Below are 23,965 nucleotides of genomic sequence, written 5' to 3' on the forward strand. Positions count from 1 at the left end.
TGGCTAGTTATAATTTGGTTTTAGAGTTATTATATTTAAGTAATTTAAAGTTAAAAATAGTACAACATATTTTAATGTGAAGATCATTTTAGTTATAAAATGTGGCAATGAACACAGAAATAAGGAATTCTCAAAATCCATGGAGGAATGAGTTCTTAATTTTTTAGTAAAGCAATAAAGGGAAAAACAACCACCAAAAACCAACCAACCAAACAACAAAACAAAACAAAACAAAAAGGACAACCAACAACAGCAGCAACAACAAACCGTACAGTATAAATGACAATAAGGCTGGAAGACGTCAGTATTAAAGGTCATTTCTTGAGAAGACTGATTCTTTCTTTGCAATATTGTAACTTGCTCTGCTGTTCCTCCGGAGCTTCAGGAATCCATATGCAAAAAGGCTTCTTCTTCTTCTTCTTCTTCTTCTTCTTCTTCTTCTTCTTCTTCTTCTTCTTCTTCTTCTTCTTCTTCTTCTTCTTCTTCTTCTTCTTCTTTAAATTAATCATTCCATTACAACTCAAATCTCAAATGATATCCCCTTTTTCAGTTACCCCTCCACAAGCCCTCCATCCCATATCTGACCTCTCCAGTCTCCCCTTTGCTCTAGGAGAGTGCTTCTCCACCTACCCACTCACTCCTGCCCCACCACTTCAGCAACCCCCTATGCTGGGGCATCAAACCTCCACAGGACAAAGGGCCTCTCCCCCCATTGATGTCAGACAAGGCCATTCTCTGTTACATATGTATCTGGAGCCATGGATCCCTCCCTGTACCACCCTGTGCTTCCAAGGGGTGCTTGTTCTTTTTCTGGGTAGATGGTCAATTTGCTAAGACCTTCTCTTCCTCTTGAACATCACTGTATTTCAGTGTCTAAGCACAAGATAAAAGACCTTCAAATTGAGAGGCAGTTCTAAACTAAGTATGGACATTATGAATGCAGCTTGGGTGACATCTTGCACTGATACACTCAGCTGGATTTCAATAATTATAAGTTCTGATAATTTTGACACAGAGAAGAATTTCTCCCAATGCAACATGAATTTTTTCTTATTATTTCCTACCAAACAACATAAACGATGGTTAAAATAAATAGTCTATGTATAAACAAATTTTTGTTTAATGTATGCCACTTCTGAGGTCCTATCCTATCAAATCAGTCTTTGAGTAGGATATCCATTAATTTTAAACATGTTTTCATATTATAGGCAAATAATTTAAATCTAGACAAATTTAAATAACCTCCCAAAAAAGCATGGAATAAAAGGAAACCAAGGTATTATTTTAGATGTATAAATTTAGAAACACTAATATTTGAACCTAGAAATAATATGATTTTATATTTAAAAAATTTAGAAAAATAATGATTAATTTTAATTAAATATTTTATACAACAATAAAATATATTAGATACATTTAATATGTCAAAGGTTTTGTGGTTCTATTTTCATATTTTTAATCTCTTCCATAATTTATGAATATAATTAGATCATGCTAAAATATTGTTACATTTTTTAGTCCTAATTTTAATTGAGAAAATCTACAATGTCAGAGCACTTTCAAGGAGGAATTACAGAAAGGATTGAAGGAACTGAAGGTACTTGCAATCTCATAAGAACAACAGTACCAACCAACCAGACTCCCAGGGACTAAAACACTACCCAAAGAGTACACATGGACAGACCCATGGCTCCAGCTCCATGTTTAGCAGAGGATGGCCTCCTTGGGCACCAATGGAAGGAGAAGTCCTTGGTCCTACCAACGCTGGAACCCCCAGTGTAATGGAATGTCAGGGCAGGGAGGAGGGAAGGGGGGGTTGGGAGGAAGAACTCCCTTATGGAAGGAGAAGAGGATGGGATAGGAGTTTTATGTACAGGAAACCGGGAAGGGTAATAACGTTTTAAAGGTAAATAAAAAATATCCATAAAGAAACAATGTCTTAACATGAACAATGTCAATACTTTATTACACAAATACCAAAAGATTTTATCTGAGAAATTCTTATTTATTTCAATATTAATAATTATTTAAGCAAAAACTTACAGTGAAAATTCAAATATATTTTAAAACATATAATGCACTTAAAAAGTTTAGGAAATCTGGAATAAAATACAACAACATCCACATAGCCACTTTAAGGTGAAAAAATTATAAATGAAAGACTCTCAGGTTTTAAAGCCTTCATATTTCCCCTAGGGCATTTATGCCAGTGAGCTGTGAAGGGGAATTAAGAAGAAAAGAATATAGATATGATATATAATGAGAAACTCTGCAAATAATACATCCAGAAGAAAAAAGTGGGTGTGGGAGAAAGGCAGCTGAAAAATATTCATGTTTAAGTGTTGAAGGCAAACCACCAAGGAGTAAGTGGGAGAAATCAGTGCCAAAAATATGTGCCAGATAATTTAAGTTGATAAGCAAGGATCCTGTGATAGTAAAAATAAATTGACAATTCCATATAATATGCAGTGTGTAAAACTCAAATTAGTTTATTCAAATACTACTATAACTTGGGCCAGGCATGGTGGCTCACACCTTTTATCCCAGCAATGCGTTGTAGGCCAAGTTCATCTACAAAGTGAATTCCAGCACAGCCAGGACTAGGCAGGAGACTGCCTCAGGCAAAACAAAAACAAAATGGAAACAATAATAAAACAAAGCAAAGGAACCAACCAAACAACAACTGAAAAGTCAGTATAACTAATATAAGTCACTAATAAGACTTACATGAGATTCATTAGTCTGTCACATTTACACAACTGGTCATTTAGTAGTCAATTTAGGATAATTACCTATTAATAACCCATATCATAAAATATTTTGTTTTTGATGAATGTGTGTTCTGTTATAAAGTTATATAAAATAAATAAAGGTGTTTGTTCTTAGACCACCCTATCAGATGTATGTGACAATCATACAGTGGACATTCTTGATATCTCAGATGCACAGATTGAGTTTTGCAAAATCATTTTAAGCATAAAACACAATCAAACTAAACAAGTAAACAATGGGGTTTTTTGTTTTTGTTTTTTTGTATTGTTTTGTTTTGTTTTTTTATGAGAGGCCAGTTCTTAAATCTTTGTGCTGTATCACTGTTTTTCAGTTCACACTGCTGGGGCATGCTAAGAGAATTCCATACATTCTAGTCACACCACACAGGAAATATTACAAAAAAGAAGAAAGAGAGAAAATCATAATTTAATCAATGTACACCCCAGATGCTTTCTGTATCTGTAACTACATCAAATTCTTTTAAACTTGAGCAGTGAATAAAATTGAAAATGACATTAAAAACTATCTTACAGGCAGCTGAATTATCTTGACCTATAGAATCCCACTAATAAATTACGGACTTGATGAACTTTAGGCTTTGCTTTCCTAGTTTAATAACTTTTTATTGTAAAAAGTATAGATTCCTTAAAATATAACAGTATAAGAAAATACGTCTGGAGCAAAAATGAAACAAACAAAAACCCTTTGTGAACTGCAGTTTCGGGGTGCAGGATCCTGGGGTAAGAAGCTATCAACCTTGCTGAATATACACATTTAAATGGATCACTGAGAGAGATAAGACTTGGAATTGGTCTTACTTTTATTCAAGAAAATTCTTCCTGAATCTGTCAAGTAGCCAATAAAATGACATGATTTACTACATCAACAGCTGCCAAAAGGTCTAACAAAATGACGAAAGACAACATCCTTGTTGTAATCAAACGGTCATTATTTTCTTTCAATACAGCAGTCTCAGCACTCTGATGAGGATGAAATCCTGATTGAAATTGCTCAATTGAGTCAAATTGCATCATGTGTTAATGTAATTGATTACAACCTCCAACACGTTAAGCAGAGCCTAAATTAAAAAATGAATAATGGTGTTGCATTTTTATCCAGCAGTAATGAAGCGTTCTTCAGCAATTCTGTCTCCGTATAAATTCATGGACATTTGAAGAGCTGACCCAAAGCCAAAACAGGGGAACATTTCACATCTTAAGGTACGTCAATGACAATCAGGATACAGGTATGAAACATAGAAGGACTCCTTTTTTGAACCCATCTCTAACTCAGATGCCAAATGTGAAACTAGAGAAGAAAGTGATTTCAGAGATTATTTCTTTAAATTCATTTGATACTTAAAATAATTAGGAGCCTTGCCTTAATTATCACACTCAGGATACTGTGTCTCAACACGTTGTTGCTATGGAGTACTAAGGGCAAAAGCTATTTACATATTGTTAGATCTTAATGGAACTTACTCTCCCTTTGATGCCTCTCACAATGGGGAGAAACTAGATCAGTGTCCACAATTTCAAGGGTAATGCTCCTACAAGGACATACCAAGAACATCCATGGTGAACTATAAAGAAAGCCTACATTATGGAAAGAATTCAAATGTTGCATATAAATTCACTGAAAATTGTTGTTTATCATAAATGCATATATTCTGTGATTAAAGTGCATTAAAATTAACTGCTAAATTTATTGATAGTGGCAGTGGCTAAGAATCACAGAATATTTCTCCTGATATAAAAATAATAAAGATACCTCTATATGAATAAAATGTTTACTAAGGTAATGGAACTATTACCCCAATATTCAGAATAATCTATAAATCCCAAAATGAGCTTCATATTCCACATTCTATATTGTTTAAAAATTAATGTTAACATCGACTATGCCCTTGTCTAATAATATGATGGTGCTATTTGATTAGCATTTTATTACATCTTTATGGTTAATGACACTGGAAAATAATCTACAAATTTAGTACTAGACTCTCCTTTTCAACAATTGCATTCCTCATAATGAATTTAGCTTTATATAGACATACATTAAAAGGCGTCATAGGGATGGGGAGATAGTTTACTCAGAGTACTTGCTTAGAATTTAAAAGCCTTAGGTCAATTCACAGCAGAAACAATGAAACAAACAATGAAAAGATTTAGGGTTGAAGGGATGGCTTAGTAAATCATGTCTCATCAATCAATTTTTAAAATTTATTTTGTTTTTAATTATAATATTTTAATCTACATAGTTTCTCCCTTCCTTCCTTCAAATTATCATATAATCTTCTGTGATGACTTGCAAATACACTGCCTTTTTTGATTTCCATATATATGTAAATATATATATGCACATATATATGTATTCCTAAATATACAATTATTGCCTGCTCCACCCACACCCAGTAATGTCAGAAGCTACACCCATAAAGTATTAACAACAGGACTGCCTAATCATCACCTGATTTCTGAAGTGGCAGAGTGACCCAGCAAATCACATCTAATGACAAAAGAGTGAGCGTAATTAAAATCCATCCCAGGGCAAAAGCTAATAACTGACAAATGAAGAGAAAGCATTAAAGTTATGTTAAAAGGTGAATTAATGACCTAGAATGCAGTAATAACACTATAATGACTAAATTTATCTGACAGTGCTTCAAATTCTGAAGTCAATCACTTTTGAATCAAGTGTCCAACTATCCCAGGGCTGATTAAAAAATGTTAACTTCCATTTAGTCACAGCAATTTCAAATCTTTCCTGTAGTAGATATTGCACTTTAAATTTCCCTAGCATTGATTGCAGATTCAGATCTTCTTGCTTGTTATTTCACACTTTTCCACATTTCATGGTTCTGCTTCCTTATTTAGCCAAACTGTAGGGTGCAAAACTGTGTTACATTCAGAGAACTGCTGACCTTAGCAGAGTTTTTAACTGATATGGGATCAGAACTGTGGTTGAATTTTTATCTTAACACATCCTAGATGAGTAATGTTAAAACTGACCATTACAACATCTGCTTTCTCTCGTATGCACAGAATTAAAGTTTCCCCATCTTCAGACTAGTCATTAGAAATACATGGTCCAAAATAAATGAGTTTTTTTCTGTCACAAACATGTAATGAACTTATTCATTTAATGATAAGAGAAGAGGATGGAAATGAAGCATACAGCCCGGGCTTTGAGAAATGTACACTAATGTAACTTTCTGAACCAAGTTTATATTTTTCTTTCCATGGAATCGCAACCCATGTGTATGTCTCTCAAAAAGTTTAAAAGAGTTTTACCAGAGGACATAATCTGTCACTCTTGGATATATGACCAAATGACTCCCTCTCCTACCATAGAGATATCGGCTCATCAATGTTATTGCTTTTCTTCTCACAGGAATCTGGAAGTGGAAGCAATCTAGATGTCCATCAATTGATAATTACATATGTAATTAAAATGTGATACATATGTGTTGTGATAATATATTAATATGCATCATGTAATATATTAATATATATATTAATCAGCTATTAAGAAAATACTCAGGAGAATAGAGTTGGAAGCAAAAATTTTCCCATGACCATAGTCTACCAATAGTCCTTAGATCAATAGTAAAAGGAAGAATTTGAGTCCCTTACCCTTTCATGAGTGGTTGCTCATAGAGCGCGTATATGCATGTTTCCTACAGATAACTATCATTGTTAATGGGCATGTAAATGTAGATGGCACTCTTTATGACATTAGTGCGGCTCTTCTGTACAACCCACCCTCCCCTCTGCAATGTTTCTGAGCCCTAATGGAGGGTGCTGTGTTTTGCCTAGAGTTGTACCTTCACTATTTTCTTCATATTGTATATTTTGATTATTTTCTTTTTATTTGATCAATCTTTCCTTCATATAATATAATTTCCTTGAGTTTCTAAATAGTTTTGACATTTTGGTCAAACGACATTTTCATGCTAGAAGCTGGTTTAAAACATGGGACCATGAAAGCCAAATTTGTGAAATTTGTAAATCTGTGATTAAATGTTGAAGTCAACAAAGTTGAAAGGAAGGAGAATGGGATATTGCATTTGACAGCCACACACTATACAACACAAGCACACCAAAAATGTGTTTGTAATAATGACATGTCATACTCATTAATAATTACAAAATGAACATCAGGGATGATTTATAACTGCTATTTTCATATTATGAATTATTTAATATAAAAAATAGTTTTCTGAACCGTTTTTTGGATACTATTATTCTCTAAAATAGCACATGATCATTCGGTATGTTCAAATGTTAATGATTATGTCTTATCAGAGAAGTTTCTTTTTTATAGTAGACACCTGGTCAAAAGAGAGATTGATGAATTCTCAGACCTTTTAAGATATCTATATCATACGACCTTTTTATAACGTCTCACAGATCATTGCAGAACAGGGGCCAGAAAAATTGTGAGAGCCTGAGGCTGTGAATGACAAAAATACAGTATTTCCCAGACATAATAAATTCTCTGAATTCACAGTGCTCAGAACAGCATCCTCATGTCCTCCACCAATCAAGACACTCTAATTATGGAGAAAGGAGTTTGGCACAAGGTTAACCTCTACATAAGGTACTAGTAATACCAATCATACCTACTGGAAGAGGCAGAGTCAACATTTTAAGGATGTGGGTCCTGCTGTGTCAACCTAATTACAGTGGGTAGACACATAGCCAAGAGTATATGAACACAATAAATTGGATCTGATAGGTTTGGAAAAAGAGGACACAAAAAGAGCTGAGTAAGAACATGGTAATTTGTTTTCCTTCATAGTTATCAAAAAGATGGACATCAATAAAGCAAGGTGAAATGGGGACAGAAAACAAATGCTGCTAATTACATGGACAAGGGTAACACATTTATACCGTTAATGGGAATATAAATGTGGCTACCCATTATAGATGTCAGTAGAATGTTCTCTCATAAAAATTAACAATAGATCAAAAGTGTTTGTCAGCTAACAAGTGGGTGTTGGGAACTGAACCAGGGTCCTCTGGAAGAACTAAGATGTTCTTCCCTGTTGAACTGTCTTAGCTGCATCTCTTTGTCTTTTTCATAGAGATTTTTAATATTATACTTACTGGTAAAGTCATCTCCACATCCTTTCAAGTTATATTCCTTTGATGGCTAATTTAGTTGAACATTTTCATATGTTTATTGGCCATTAGTATTTCATATTTTTATAATTGTATACTACGTTATCAAATTTATTGATTGGCTTGGTTAATTTTTAAAATTTTGATTTTTATATAATTAAAATTGTATATTGATTATTGATATATTTTTTAGATATTGTCCTTTGTCATATGGATAACTTATAAACTTTCTGGTTTTCTATCTGTATGTTGTCACTCCCTATGTTAACTATTTCTTTGCTGAACAGTTTCTTTGCTGAATCACATTTTATGAGATTCTTATTGTCAAATGTGAGATCTATTTCTTCTGCAACCAAAACTCAATTTGGAAAGTCTTCTGTCATTCATCTACCTTGCCATTCATCTTCAACTGGTAAATGCAGAATTTCATGTCAGGTTTTTAGATTAATTGTTTGGAGTAGATTTTTCATATGAGGAGAGATATTGGGATTCAGTTCCAGTCATATATATATATCTCATAAAACATAAATATGAAATATAAAATATAAAATATAAAATATAAAATAATATATAATACATAATACATTATAATATATAATGTATAATATATAATATAATATATAATATAATATAATATGTAATATATAATATATGATATGTAATATGTAATGTATAATATATGATATGTAATATACAATATACAATATACAATATACAATATATAATATACAATATACAATATACAATATACAATATATAATATACAATATACAATATACAATATATAATATATAATATATAACGTATAATATATAATATATAATATATAATATATAATATAATATAGTATACAATATATAATATATAATATATAATAAATATATATATTCAGTTTTTCCAGGACCAGTTTCTAAATATTCCACCCTTTTTCTAAGAAATGTAGTTGACATGTTTTAGTAATCTGAAATGAATGTTAACAGTAACTTCAGCCCACTTTCTTTTAAGCTCTGTATGCTTAATTGATTCCACGCTTTTCAAAATTAATACAGGACCCATGGAAGTATCCTAAGAACAAAGGCACAGTTGCTTGTAAGTATAATCATTGTAGCATTATTTGAGTAACAGGAGACAGGAACAAAAATTAGAAAAATGACTTGTATCTTACTACCAATGGAATGTGAAGACGACACTTTGGCTTTGAAAAATACTTGATTCCAGCAAATGCACGTGATAATCTCCCAATAATCATTCACAGATTACTTTGAAATATTGTCATAATTTTACATATGCTAATCTTTGAGGTAGTGCCCCATATGAAAGCAATAATATAAAGGGACATGTCTATTTAAGAAGATCAATAAAGGAAAAAGTTCCCTTCTGTTCATTTTAAAATCTCAGCAATAGACATTAATTTACATTAGATAACTAGAGGAAAATCTATGTACAATACATAAGAATGTATACAAAATCACATTCATAAGAGCACAATTAGTATATACAAAATCAATGCTGTAATCAGAGTTCAGATTTAAAATAAGACAAAAAATCTCTAACTGTATTGTCAGACATATCATGACAATTTTTTTGAATATTGAGGAAATATTTATATGTACAAGTTTTGCTACAAAATTGCTGTACAGTGTGTGTGTGTGTGTGTGTGTGTGTGTGTGTGTGTGGTGAAAATTGAAGCAATACTATCTAGAGTCACAAGAGATCCAAACAAACGAGGTGAAGTGTCAGAAGAGGAAGGTAGGAAGATGTGAACAAAAATATGCTGAACATAGACGGCAAAAGTATATGAAAACCGAAAAGGTAAAAAGAAGTTAAGAATGGTAACCGTGTCTATATGTGTTCAATGAGGCTGCATGAGAACTATCTAAAGACTGCACTAAGCACATGGTTTTCATTTCAAAGCTAACAAAGTTTGATGAAAATTATTGTATTGAATATTTGCTTATTCAAATTAGCCTACTCTGTATTGACTAAGAAATTAAAACTTCCCTAGACAATTAAAGTAAAATGTTACATTTTTTAATCTAACAGTAATGCATGCAAACCTATATGGTACCATATAAAGAAAATCAAGAGACTGTCAGATTCCGCTGTAATGAGTTTTTTAAGATTTTCTTTAGTTTTTATTTGCAAATATATTTTAGCAGCAGCAGAAAAAAGGTCCTAATGAAATGTATATAATTTCATGCAATTATGCACAAAATAGGTGCTAAAAGCTTCAATTCGTCTTTAAACTTCAAAGTAATGCAATTCAGTTTACTTTGAACTAATTTTAAAATTACATGGTAGATTTAAAAGTTACAGAACAAAATGTAATGTGTACTTCTTTTTATCTTACCAAAAAAATGGAGAAGTGAACTTTAAGGGTGTTTCTTTCATTGTCGATGCCTATGGATCTTGGTCCTTTTATTATTACCATCTTTCCATTTTTATTGTGTTGTTTTGTGTTCTTTTTGCCTGGATATCAGTGTTGATAACCTTTCTGGAACAATGCCATCATTTACATCCTTCTGTAGGAGGATTTACTTTACGTTCCAAATTGTTCCAAATTTTGTTGCTTATACTCAGTTACAGAAGACATAATGAACATGTATTCAAAACATATATTTGTTAAAGCCATGCAGCTGCAGCCATAAAGTGCCTAGAATGTATTCAGGCCATGAAATGTATTGTCAATTATGTTTTAACCATGTCTGAGGGGGAAAAAAAGCATGTAAAATATATCAGACTTCCCCAGAAACTTAGCTTAGGAAGCACAAGAATGTCAGGATGCTAACCAGTTTTTTTGTTTTCCCAAGAGGAAATATGCTCATCTTTGTTGTTAAAGCTGGTATTTTCCAAAGTAGACTTGTAGTTACATTGTATGTACTTACATACATGTAGTATTCAGAGGTATAGAGGACACCAGGGAAATAGGGTTCACAGAATCAATTAAGCAGGGCTCATAGGGGCTCACAGACAATGCAGCTGCAACCACAGAGTCTACATGGGTCTGGGTGAGGCCCTCTGCATACATGCTTTAGCTTTGAGGGTTTGATGGTCTCCTAATAGTGAAAATGGGGGTGTCTGTGACTCTTTTATCTGATCCTGGGTCCTTTTTCCTCCTACTAGGATGCTTTATCGAGTCTTCATATGACGGTTGTGTCAATTCTTAGAGCATTTTCTTATGCCAAGTTTAGTTGATACTACTAGGAGACCTGCTTCTTTTTCTTTGAGGAGGGGCAACATATTTTGTTTACTTAGATTTTTTCATTCTTCTTGATTATTCTATTTATTTACATTTAAAATGTTATCTCCCTTCCCAGTTTCCCCTCCACCTGCTCTTTTCTTAAGGGAAACAGAAAAGCAGTGGATCTGGGAGAGAGGGGAAGCTGTGGTTGAGATATATTGTAGGAGAGCAGAATTTAAAAAGAGAAAATGAAAGAAGCATAAGACATTTGGAGAAAAAATATAATTTTTATGTAACCATAATTGCAAAGGCATTTTGAAAGCAAGAATAAAAACCTTGATTTAAAGTTTCCTTCTTAGCATTATAAACCTGCCTGGTAAACAAAACTTGAAGAAAGAAAACATCTGTCACAGGGACTCTAATCCAACTGGCTTTACCCTTATTTCCTCAGGAACCTGCCAGTTTCTAGACAGGTTAAGCAACTGACTCAAGGTCACCTCCCTAGTATGGTGCAGGCAGGAGCAGACTTTAGACCTGTTTTTACGTTAGAGCTCTGGGCTGCACAGTTAGCGTCCTCTTACCTCATGCACCTAAAGAGAAAACAATACAGAAATTGCTTTGCGAATGAGTGAAGTATGTGGCGTAATGAGGAGAAATTAGATTTTGTTTTGTCAAAGTGCTTTTCCACATCTGCAGGAGAGCTTCTCAAATTGCATTTATATTTTTAAACTATGTGCAAATCTATTCCTGTTTATTCCTAAATCCTCCCTTTTCAGACTACTTACTTTTCTGCTCTATTTTATGTTTGGATTGTTCCCCATTCCTGTGCTTTTGTAATGCAGGAATACCATTTCTTAACAAAACTTGTTTAACTAAGATTCAGTTATCTGGATATTAAAGTCTGATAAAATGAGCATAATCATAGTGTTTTAATTTGTTATAAAATTACATTATATAGCATATGCTGTTGCCTATTTTAAAAAAACAGTGAATTTGAACATTACAGTGGCCTTTCTATATTCTTACATTCTATGCTGCGATTTTCAATCTCTATCACCAAGATAATCAAAGACATCAAGTGACAGGTGCATAGGAATGGCATTTTCTTTTTATTTGAATGTCAATTCACTGTAGGAAAATTATTTTGCTTAAAATCTGTATTGACTCATTGATGAAACATCATTTTTACGCACTAATTTCCCAAGAAATCTACCATGTGTTTTCTGAAGAAAATGTCTCAAATACATACAGAATGAAATAATTCCATATACCTCCCAAGGTATTATGTTAATTGATTTATTTTGCAGAATATAATGTTGCTATGTGCACAGTACACTTAATTATATGTGCATATGTTAGACAACATTCTTGTGTGCTTGTCAGAGTGTGTGTCTGTGTATTTGCATTGTGTACTGTGTGTCTGTGTGTGTGTGTGTATGTGTGTATATGTGTGTAGAGAAAAGGAGAGCAAAATTTAATATATAAAATGCTAAGAAGTTTTCACAACGGAATCATAGTACAAGAGTGCCACCTCCTGGATCTTCTACATTTACTTCTTTTTCATAATGTCCTTGACTTTCAAATGGATTTAGATCAGGGATGTTATTTGATAGTCTTTCTCTTCAGTATTTTCCTATCCATCATCACATAGTGTTTTAAAGTGTTTTAAATCTTACTATAAACTTGCTTAGAATCCAATGAATGTATGTGGAAGATATTCTAGATGATTTAGGCTTCAAAGGATTTTTGAATTAACAGCTTTTGTATCCATGGTAGTAAGAAAGCCAAGTTCCCAAAGCACAGCACAATGCTTCTCGTGTTGAAGAGGCTGTCGCTTGATTCTACTTAAGAGTGCCAGGTAAGTCAGAGACATGAGTGAGTTTCCAATATCTTGTCCATAATCATAATGCCAGGCATATTTCTTGGTGTATGATATCACAGTCTGGGTTCGTATATGTATAGGTTTCCTATCACAAGTAAAAAATAAAACTTCATTTTAAAAAATTGTAACAATACTGGTTGAATTAGGAAAGAGCTGGAAGAAGCTGAGGAAGAGGGTGACCCATAGGAAAAGCAGCAGTCTCAACTAAGCCAGGCACCTGAGATCTCTCAGACACTGAACCATCAACCAGGCACACACAAAAGCTGGTCCAAGGCCCCTGACACGTATACAGCAGAGGACTGCCTAGCCTTGGCTTACTGGGAGGAAACGTGCCTAACCCTTCAGAGAGACTTGAGACCCCAGAGAGTGGGGAGGCCTGGCAGGGTGTCAGTAGGGTGTTGGTGACATCCTCTTGGAGACAGGGGGTGGAGGAATGAGATGAGGGTGGACCAGGAAGTGGATTATCACTGGATTGTAAAAAAATAAAAGTAATTTAAAAAAAAAAGAAAAATGGGCAAATATAAGTGAATACTATAAATCGCAACAAAACAAAACAAAACAAATCAAAAAAATCTCAAATTGTAAGAGTACAGAATTATATCTCTACAATACTTGTCCAGTTGGGAGTGTGTTGATACCAGATCCTTCATCAGGAGGCAGAAGGATAGTGTGATTTCTTACAGAGGACCTCCTAATCTCATACAGCACTGGCTCTGAATCGGAAACCTTACCAAATATTTTCAAACGTGTGTCAACTGAGGATGATTATTTGTAAGGTTTAGCTTTAAATTTGTGCTATGCAGCAGTAATTGCTGCCCTGCGTTCAGTTGCAAATTATTGAGATGCTGGAAACCAGTGAATAACCTTAACAATGAAGACGATCTCTTTCTCAGCCTCATCTCCCCATCTCTCTCAGTCTGTCTCTCTGTTCTCTTTAACCCTCCCCTCATTTGTTCTCCTGCTCCTTTGACCTCTCATTCTCTCTTTCTGGACATTGTTGCCTATATTCTCTGTGTCCTTGTGAGATACACACACACACACACACACACACACACACACACACACACACACACACGTATATACACATCTTCAAACTTTCATAATAACTTCCTAACTTTATGGTTACTTATTTTTAACATTTCTATACCCATACAAGTAAGATTAAATGCATATAAATACATCAAGTGTACCTTAGAACCTTAAATATTTCAGGAGAAATATACTTTTCACAGTGGGTAATACTTTATATCATAATGTGAATGCTCCCCGTCACTCTAACATTAATAGAAATTTAATATGACCAATTGTTAAAGTCTTTTAAGGAACTTCTAATTTATTCTTTTTTTGAGGAGGGTTGAGAGTCCAGGAATCATAATACCTCTCCATTATCTTTGCAAAGTGTGATAAGACATTATTTTAAACATGGAATAATATCCTTGCCCAGATATTTGCCCTTCAAACACTGTTCACACTTAAATCCCCTAAAGATAAATTCTTAAGAATATTGAGCTGATAGAAATTTGGAGAGCAGGAAAACACAATGAAAATTTGAACAATGGCACGATTCATTTTAAGAGCAGAGGATTTTAAATGCCTATGACATAGTGATCTTTATGCAACTCAAACAGCCAGAGTCTTGAGGAAGTGAGCATTCCTATCTTATGTATAAAGTGACAGGTACATATTTGAGGCTTCTGCATTAGACTCTTCTATTAGTTCCAGTGATGTCATCAATGTACCAAATGTAAAACGAGTGCAACTTGTGCATCAGGGATTTGCACCTTGTAAAGCTTTGTGACTTGCTTTCTATATAAAAGAGCTTAAAAATTGTTGAGCCTAATAACAAAGCACTTCAGAGCTGTGTGGTAAGCCTCTTTAGATGCCCACACAACAACCATGAAAGTCACAGACAGGTAAATAAGCTATGCAAAGGACAACAAGTTTCTCCAAATCTCTTCTAAGTTATTTGCTGAGTCAGTTAAATTAATGTCAATACAAATTTCGTTGATGACTCTATACATTCTGGAGACATATGAATTCTCTATGTAATTTAGTAAATACAATCTTGGACTTTAAATGAAACAAGATAATCTAGAGGGAACATTTTACAATATATATCATCCATTTAGTGGTAATGAGAGTTAGTCAGGAGGTCTTTGAAAAAAGTGGTTCCTTGTACACAAATATAAATATAACTAAGTTCATAAACAAAGTTTCTTTTTTAATGTTTTATGATATATATATATATATTCTCCAAACTTGCATAATAACTTCCAAACTTTACAATTACTTATTTTTAACATTAATATACCCATACAAGTAAGATTAAATGCATATAAATACATCAAGTATACCTTAGAACCTTAAAAATTTATATATATATATAATTTATATATATATATATAAAGAGGACTTGTAAAATGATCTTGTAACTATGAAAGAATTTGTGGTTCATAAAAATCTACTACAAGAATCAAAATTTGAGTAGTTTCAGTATCGTGTAATTGTAGCCCAGCATCCTTCTAAGATACCACGAATATGGCACTATTCTAGAAATGTGCCCAAATATGTTTTTTTTAAATCATCAGTCTCTAAAGCTACTGAAAGCCAGAGCTTGGAGCAGTAGGTATGTCATTCTGGAATTCTTGAATCAATTTATTACCCAGTTAAATACAAGGGATTTTCATATTGGAATATGTGGCTGCTCATTTACCTCTGCAGTTCCAGGGAATTGTCTGCAGTAACCAGGACCCAGCCACTCTACAAAATAATGTCTATGAGAAAGTACCTGGGGAAGAAATAAGAACTGACTTACAGTTCAAGTAACTAACCACTAGCCCATGTGGGAGATCTGGAAATAATATAACTCGACTGCAATGTATATTTTGGACGGTTATTCCTTGAAGAAATATGGCTTCAGTGCCATTATTTAGTATCTTGTAGGTCTATGGAAGAATTCAGAAAAATATAAAACCACAAAGCAAAGCAATTTAAAGCTACAAGCCATTCTTTGAAAGCAGTTATCTAAAAATGGTTCAATCTTCTGAAGTTAGAACGATTAAAGAGTCCAAGATAACTGATTAAAGATCTCTCTGTTCTATGCTTAATGTTATAAAAAAAAGTCCTAGTATGACTAAGGTCACAGCCATAAACAACCTACATTATAACATTCATGGGATGTTTGCAGATATAAATAAGATATCCTAAGTGAGTGATGAAATTTCGGAATATAAATTCTACGAAAAGGCAACAATTAACAACTACAATCACCATTTGATTGTATGGACAGACGTTATTGGAATCTTTTAGTAAAAGCAATTAGCAAAAACAAATATTTCATGCCAAATTTGGACATGGTTTGACCATATGTAAATGAAATCAATTAAGTCTAATTATCTTATTATAGATGTTTAATGACTTTTGATAAGAAATTTGAGAAAAATAAGTGATATGTCTTGTAAAAGTTTTGATGATTTCTATCTTAACCATTCTAAATACAATAAAAGTATTGGTGATTTACTTAACTGTACATCAATCACACCAAAGTTGATTTCTGTAGTCAATATGTTTTTACTTCTCTTGTTTTCATGTTTCCTCATGAGATTGTACTTATTCCTTAGCCAATCAATAGATGTTATGTGTCCACATTATTATAAGAAGTATATTTAGTGGTAGATACCGGAGACAGCAACATGAAGTACTGAGAGGAAATGCATTGTGTACAGTTTTTCCAGGCAAATCACCATCCCTCTCTTTTGAAACCTTTAGTACATCCTGCTTTAGATTTCAGCTTTCCAGGCTAAGAGAACTGGGTGTAATATCTCCTTATTCTAAGTCTTCTAATAAATTTAAATGGGCAGAGAATAATGAATGTAATTACCTGATTTTTGTGCACTTCCTGCTGCTATAGGAGTAATTAGAACTTCTTTGTTTCTTTCTTTGTTCATTTAGTCTGTATTTCAGCAATCTGGAAAGCTTTGAGTGAGTACCCATATCTGGAGAGAACCAGACATATATAGGCTCTCTGTCCTGCTAAGACTGGACCCTCCAGTGTAGGGGAAAGTCGGGGGAGGGGACGGGAAGTAGGGGTGGTTGGGGAGGGGGAACACCTTTATAGAAGACAGGGAAGGGGACAGTCTAGGGGGCTTATGGCCAGAAAACCAGGAAAGGGAATAACATTTGAAATGTAAATCAGAGAGGGAGGGAAGGAGGGAGGGAAGGAGGGAGGGAAGGAGGGAGGGAGGGAAGGAGGGAGGGAAGGAGGGAGGGAGGGAGGGAGGGAGAGGGTAGACCTACCTGTTCTTCCAAGGTCATGGTGTGGTGATGCCCCTGATGTTGTTATGGCTTTCATTGATCCGTCTGGGATAGGAATGTTTTCCAGTGCATCAGATTGATCTAAGCTTCTCTGAGAGCTCCTTAAAAATTTCCTCAGAGAAATCAGTGGTTGAGGGTATGAGATTACCTATCTTAAGGCATCTATTTGGGATGATTTTCATATCTTTTTTTTTTAATTCAGAGTATGTGCTGATACATTGTCTGGAGTAGATGATCAGAGATCCTTTCAAACTGGATTGAAAATTGTACATTCCTCCAGATTTTTTTTTAATTTTAAGAAAGAATACTAAAGCAAAATAAAACACTTAAAATCAATCTATATATAGAATTCTTCTGTATAATATAGTCTTACTCTAATCTAGAGTTTTTTAAAACTCTTTTTATTAAAACAAATATGCCAGTGATGTTTCTAAAAAAATTATGTTTCTTTTGTATTAGCAACCTGCCTTGTTTACTGTGCAAAATAAAGATAGATCTAATTCTCTTGCACTAAAACATCACCCTTTGCATATTATTTAATTGAACGGCAAAAATAAAATACTTGTTGAAGTTATCATCAATAGTCACTGGAGTGGTACTACCTTTCCTTGATAAACCTGCAAGCCTTTATAAAATCCTACTTTTTTGATTGTTGAAAATAATATAAAACAAACTTATTTATTTGGCATGTGAACATGCATGTGACACAATGCATTTCAGAGAACAACTGGTGGGAGTCAGATTTCCACTTCCACCAAATGAGTTCTAAAATCAAGCTAGTTTGTCAGGATTGGGGTCAAGAACCTTTAACTACTGAGCCATTTTGTTCATAGCTTTGAGTGTAGCGAATCTCAAGCTGGTTACACATAAAGAAAATCTGTGTGACGTGTATGTTTTGTGGGTAGAAATGAGTGTATTCATTTTATTCTTGAAAATTTTCAGACCTTTTTAAGAGACTCTCAAAAGTAAAGTGAGCACAATGTACTAATGATTAAAATCACTAAAGAACATCAAGAAGACAGAGAAATGAAGATTAAAAATAAATTATTGCTTGTTTCATAAAATTAAAATACCAAAATACAGGCCTTTTCATTTTCTGAACAGCCCCATGGTGGTGGGCAAGAGCAAGTAGCTGAGCAAAGGCAGAAAATAAAGGAGCCCAAAAGAAAGTGGTGGAGCCATTGTTTAAGAAGAATTGGCATTATGTGAAAATTACAGCTATGTTCAGTATTAGAAATGTTGGGAAAATACTAGTCTTGAAATTGCATGGGTTTAAGGGTCAAGTGATTGAAGTGAACCTTGCTGGTCTGCAGAATGATAAAGATTCATTTAGAAAAGTCACTCAATGAACATCTCAAAGAACAAATTGTCTTTTTTACAAAGAAGCTTCTCTTTGTGTGCTTAAAATCCACCTTCTTGGGTCAAGAAAAACTAAACACGTGACTGTTTCTCCAGATGAGGATGTTCTGTGGCTCATCCTGTGTGGGACTGACTGTTCCTTGGATTTATACACATTCTTCGCCACATTAAATTTTTGACCTATTAAAAAAAAAGAAAAGAAAAAGAAAAGTCACTCAAGATTGCCAAGGGTGAGACCTCCTGATGAACTTCCATTGGATGGTTTGGGTCTTCCTATTTTGTGGTGATGTAATTAAAATAGATAAGAAAGACATCATATGTGCAAGATCAGCAGCCCTGCCAGATCCAGAACATAGCTGTAGAAATCACAACCCACAACCCATGCAGTAGAGATCAATAACTTGAAGGAAGTGCGAAAGACACAGAGAAGGTGTGACAGTACATTTGCATGCTTTGTGATGACTTCTTATAAAAGTTAAATGATGAAGAAATTCAAGTTTGAATTGGCAAAACTCTTGGTGCTCCGTGATGGCGGTGTTAGCTCTGGAAAGTCTACTAGGGATGACTGCTAGTAAACATGAACAAACTGACATGTGGGAACTGCTATTCAAGAAACTGGGTAAAATCCATATTTTAGTAGTGACAAAGAATCACGTTTTTGAAAAACTAACACAAAGCACCAATGGACACCAATTTTTCTTTTGAGACAGTCTTGCTATATATCCTTGAGTGGCTTGGTGCTCCTTACTTAGACCCTGCTGGCCTTGAACTCACTAAACATTCACTTACCTCTGCTTCCCTGGCATAAGGTTTAAAGGCATGGATCATCATGCCTAGTGACAAACAATACATTTTATAACCTGACTCCAAAGTATAAAAAAGAGTGTACAGAGAATTCACCATTGTAAGCATTCACATGCATAAACACATTCATGACCAGAGCTGACCTAGGATCTTGGAATATTGAAGACCTTCACAAATGATTCTTACTTAAATTTCTCCTGTTTTCAGATAGTTTTCTACAGTTGTCAGTGACAGACCATGGAGGGGAAAAACACAATTATTTCGAAGAAGGAATATAAAAACAGGCAACACGATTGTATTTATAATCTATAAGAAGTAATTTCTTTGTGGCAGTAGTTAGGACTCAAAATATATGAACTAAAAAATCTATTAGTAGAATGTTTCCATCAAGAAATAGGATCAGAAGGGGGATAAAAAGAAACAACTTCCAGCTTAATTTTACTGACTGAAGAGGAGAGAGTCTACTTCTCACTGTCATACCTGTAATATCTTTATTCTGGGAAAATTGGCATGGACTCTCATTTACCTACTTACGTTTTTATCTACTGCTATGCTTCTAGGGTTCCAATGGTAAACTGGATGGTGATTTTTCTCAGTGTTTCTTTAGAAGCTTCAGCATTTCCTTTTGCGTTTCAGAAATAGGTCTTAGGTGTTCTTTCTTTTTTGAAAATGAAAAAGTATTCTCACAGTGGTTGTCAAAAATAAAATTGCTTTTTTCTTGACGTTTCTTTAGACTCCATCATGCAGGATTTGTTCTTTCATATATTTATATGGTTCTCAGACGTATTTTTTCTAAACAGTGTATATACCTTTGATCTTTTCAATTGTGATGAAAAGGGCCACCTTTTCTTCCTTCTGTTTATAGGTTGACCGCAATTCTTATTACAGAGCATTTCCCTCCTATTTTCTTTCTTACATCTGTCAATCATAAAATGAAACATTCAAATGACTCTACAATGCCTTAATATATTAAGGAAAAATTCTAATATCAGAATTTAAATATTTTCATTTTATTTATATATCCATCTATACATACATACGTATATACATACATGCATAAATGCATATATTTTTTCAATTTCTTAAGAGCTTAAGATGGTCATATCCACCCACCAACTGCTGCTATTCTCTGAGAAGAGTGACAACCTCAGTCAGTTTTTCACCAGTCTTACTTCTAACCGCTGCCTATGAGATGTTTTTTCCCCTTGCTCTTTAGTTAGTGTTAGGTAAATTCAGGATTTGTTTTTCCCCCACTATCTAATTCAGGAAGATGACCTCAGGAGAGTAATAAATCCATTTCTCTTTATTGATTAATGAAGTCAATGTGATATTGGTTTACAACATCAGCTCAGAAACGAATAACTGAATAGACAACTCTAAATTAAAATCCTTGGACATCTTTTCCATATAATCTCAAAGTTCATACCCTAGAGGCCTCTCTTTGGAATGTGGACTACTATTTTAAGAAGAATAAGGGAAGAAGACTTACAATATTTCATAGACTCATAACTGAAGCACAGGGACTAAGTCTTCAAGGGGCTAAATAAAACACCCATTCAAGCTAAAATTTATCAGGTGACCACACTTTTATCTGTGGAAACCTCACTGAATTGCGAAATAAAAGTCTTGAGATCTATGAAAGAAAAAGGCGTAAAAATTCAATGTTGGAAGTTGACTATATAGAATATTACCTAAAGTACTTACCCAAATATTTGAACATTGAATTCCATCTACATAGGTATTATGATTTTTGTACTTATGCAATCATCTTTTCATGTGTTAGCAAAGAAAAGTTTACTAAATGAGTATTGCAACTGGTTTTCATCATGAGATAGTTCTAAAATAAATATATTAAAATATTAGAGTGACCGTTGAAGTTAACATATTAGCATAGATGATATTCAGAGAGACAGTCCTGCATGTAATGTATACACATTTAAGTCTTGAATCAAAGAGAAGAGACGTAAAATTAATACATTGAGAGAATCATTTTTACCCAGTCACTGAATATATCATAGCTTTTGATAGGAAGATTTTAAATTCATTCTTTAAACTTACTTGAATGTTAGTTGAATAACCCTGTCTTCCACAAAATATTAAGACTATATGGAAACTATATAGAAAAGTATACATGAGACAGTATATTGTTCTGAAAACAATTTGTTTAATTTTTATGGCAGTTAGAACAAAATTGTAGACAATGTGGACTGATTATTTGAGAAAGGCTGTTTATTATAATTCTTGTCCTTAGATAAGCACTTCATAAATCTTAATTAAAATATTTCAATAGATTCTTCCAATGTTGTAAACATAAAAGTCAAATTACTTATATTCTATTAGAAAAATTAGCTTAGTGAAAACATATACGGAAATCAGAGTTCAACAAAAGGGGCACAAAGCAATAGATATAAAAATTAAAAAGATACATGAAATTTCATTGAAACAGCTGACATCATCATATTATCAACATATCACATAAGCTTTGCTTGTAATTAAAAATACCTATCCAAATCTAAAATTATAAAGGAAAATATATCCTATAACAAAGCCTAACATTTATTCCATTTACTAACTGGATACAAACTTCTAGCCTTTGGTTTATAAATTAACACAGATTTCCTTCACTATCAAAGTGATTAGCCTGAAAAATAGTGTAAAACTTCTAAAAACCATTGATCATTGTATCATGTTTTCTTTTACATATAAATCACTTTCATTAGGTTAGAAACATACTCATTGATTTTGTGGAAATCTATGTGGAATAAAATACTTCTTTCTCCCTCACCTTTTCAAAAGAAGCCTGGATCTCCCTGGATCTCCCTCGCAAAACTAACCAACTTTTGTAGCAGAATGGACTACTCTAAGGTGGGTAAACTCTTAGAGAAATTTTCATATAAACTATATATGGCTATCATATAAGCTCTTAGAGAAATTTTCTTCTTCTAAAGCAACATATAAGGGTAGCGTTCCTATATTTTTTAAATATAATGGTAGAGTCAATTGTTTTAAAATTAATATCTGAGTGAGTTCTTTTATGGCCTTTTCAGTCATTTATGCTTCTGTGTTTTGGTGTTGCCTCCTTCCACTATCTCGCACGCTCTTATCACTCACATCATGTTTCTCCCCTAAGGCAACCTTTTTCTGGCTTTATAGCACATGTTTCCATTCTTTTTTCTCAATACCTTTAAGTTCCTTAAGCTCTGTTATTTTTCTGTCAGTCTCCTATTTCTTTTCATGGCCTGCATGTACGCATGTGCGTGCGTGCACTTGCACATGCACACCCATACTCACAGTGAAAGAAAGAAATATAAAATCAAACACACACACATATACATTCACATACATACACACATACATAGATACATACATGTAAATTAATACCTAGTGTATCCACATATAAGAAAAACACAGCTTGTTTTTTACATCCAGAATAATGTACTAATATTACATTAGTGTACTAATTAAATATTAGAGAAAATATTTCACTTGAAAAATTGCAGTAAATATATTACCAACACATTCCATTATAACTTTGTCTAGTTTTTCTGATTTTGCATGGTTTCTATGTCTACTAAATTTTGGTTGAATGTTGTCATTCTACATCTGTCATATTTCCTAATAGTAAACATCTTAATTTATTTGAAAGATGTGCCTCATATAGGTTGTAGGAAAATTATGTGTTGTGAGATTGCTTCTACTCATCAGATCTGAAAAATTACAATGACAGTGTATTAGAAATAATATGATAAAATCAGATTAATGTTTTTATTAAATTATTATTTGCATTCTAAATGTTGTTCCCTTCTCAGTCCCTTCTCTAAGAGTTCTTCACCTTCCCCCTCCCCTTTGCCTCTGAGAAGGTGTTTGCCCACCCATCCTACCCATCCCCATCCCCCCCAATTCATCCACAATAACTCCATTTCCTGGGAGTTTTTCAGCATTTTTAGGTATACAAAAATATTATTTCCTATATCTTAATGTTTATTAGTTTTTTTTTCGTTTCAGAAAATGATTTGCATTTATTTAAGATCCAAGGTAGAGGATGGCCTTGTTGGGCATCAATGGGAGGAGAAGCCTTTGGTCCTACCAAGGATAGACAGCCCCCGCCATAGTGTAGGGGAATGTCAAGGCAAGGAGGGGGAACACCTTCATAGATGAAGGGAGAGCAAGGATGGGATAGGGGCTTATGGATGGGAAACTGGGAAGTTGAATAACATTTGACATGTATATTAAGAAAGTTCCAAGGCACTTAACTGACACTGAATTAACACTGTTGCTTCTCTCCTATTTCACTTTAAAATATCAAGTTAGTCCTAAAGGTGTTCCCCATGGGTACATTTACATAAGACTTAAGATGGAAATTGTTTGTTTATTACTATTGGGTGGGGGTGTTTGCTTTGTTTATATGAGACAAAGATTTCTTATACTGCCACAGTTGGCCTGCTGCTTCCTATGTAAGGCAGGCTGGTTTCAGTCTCACAGAGATCTGCCTGTTTCTGTTTCCCAAGAGGAGGATCCAAAAGTGTG

The 23,965-nt window shown here is 33.7% G+C and overlaps 1 long non-coding RNA gene across 30 annotated transcripts in view; it reads left to right on the top strand.

The window, feature by feature from the left end:
- LOC103693758 (uncharacterized) overlaps positions 1 to 23,965 on the top strand; it is a 67,190-nt gene that overhangs the window by 22,894 nt on the left and 20,331 nt on the right. For 2 of the 30 annotated variants that reach the window (XR_001841399.3, XR_596242.4), the window contains exons 2-6: positions 3,892 to 3,992; positions 8,948 to 8,987; positions 12,856 to 12,937; positions 16,913 to 16,942; positions 22,235 to 22,303. This is a non-coding gene — a long non-coding RNA (uncharacterized LOC103693758). Of the gene's footprint in view, positions 1 to 3,891; positions 3,993 to 7,284; positions 7,375 to 8,947; positions 8,988 to 12,837; positions 12,938 to 16,912; positions 16,943 to 22,234; positions 22,304 to 23,965 lie in introns of all 30 variants that reach the window. The other 28 variants (XR_001841401.3, XR_001841402.3, XR_005494179.2 and 25 more) reach the window with 19 other exon arrangements.

This window comes from Rattus norvegicus, chromosome 15 (genome assembly GCF_036323735.1).
Source record: "Rattus norvegicus strain BN/NHsdMcwi chromosome 15, GRCr8, whole genome shotgun sequence".
Lineage (NCBI taxonomy): Eukaryota > Metazoa > Chordata > Mammalia > Rodentia > Muridae > Rattus > Rattus norvegicus.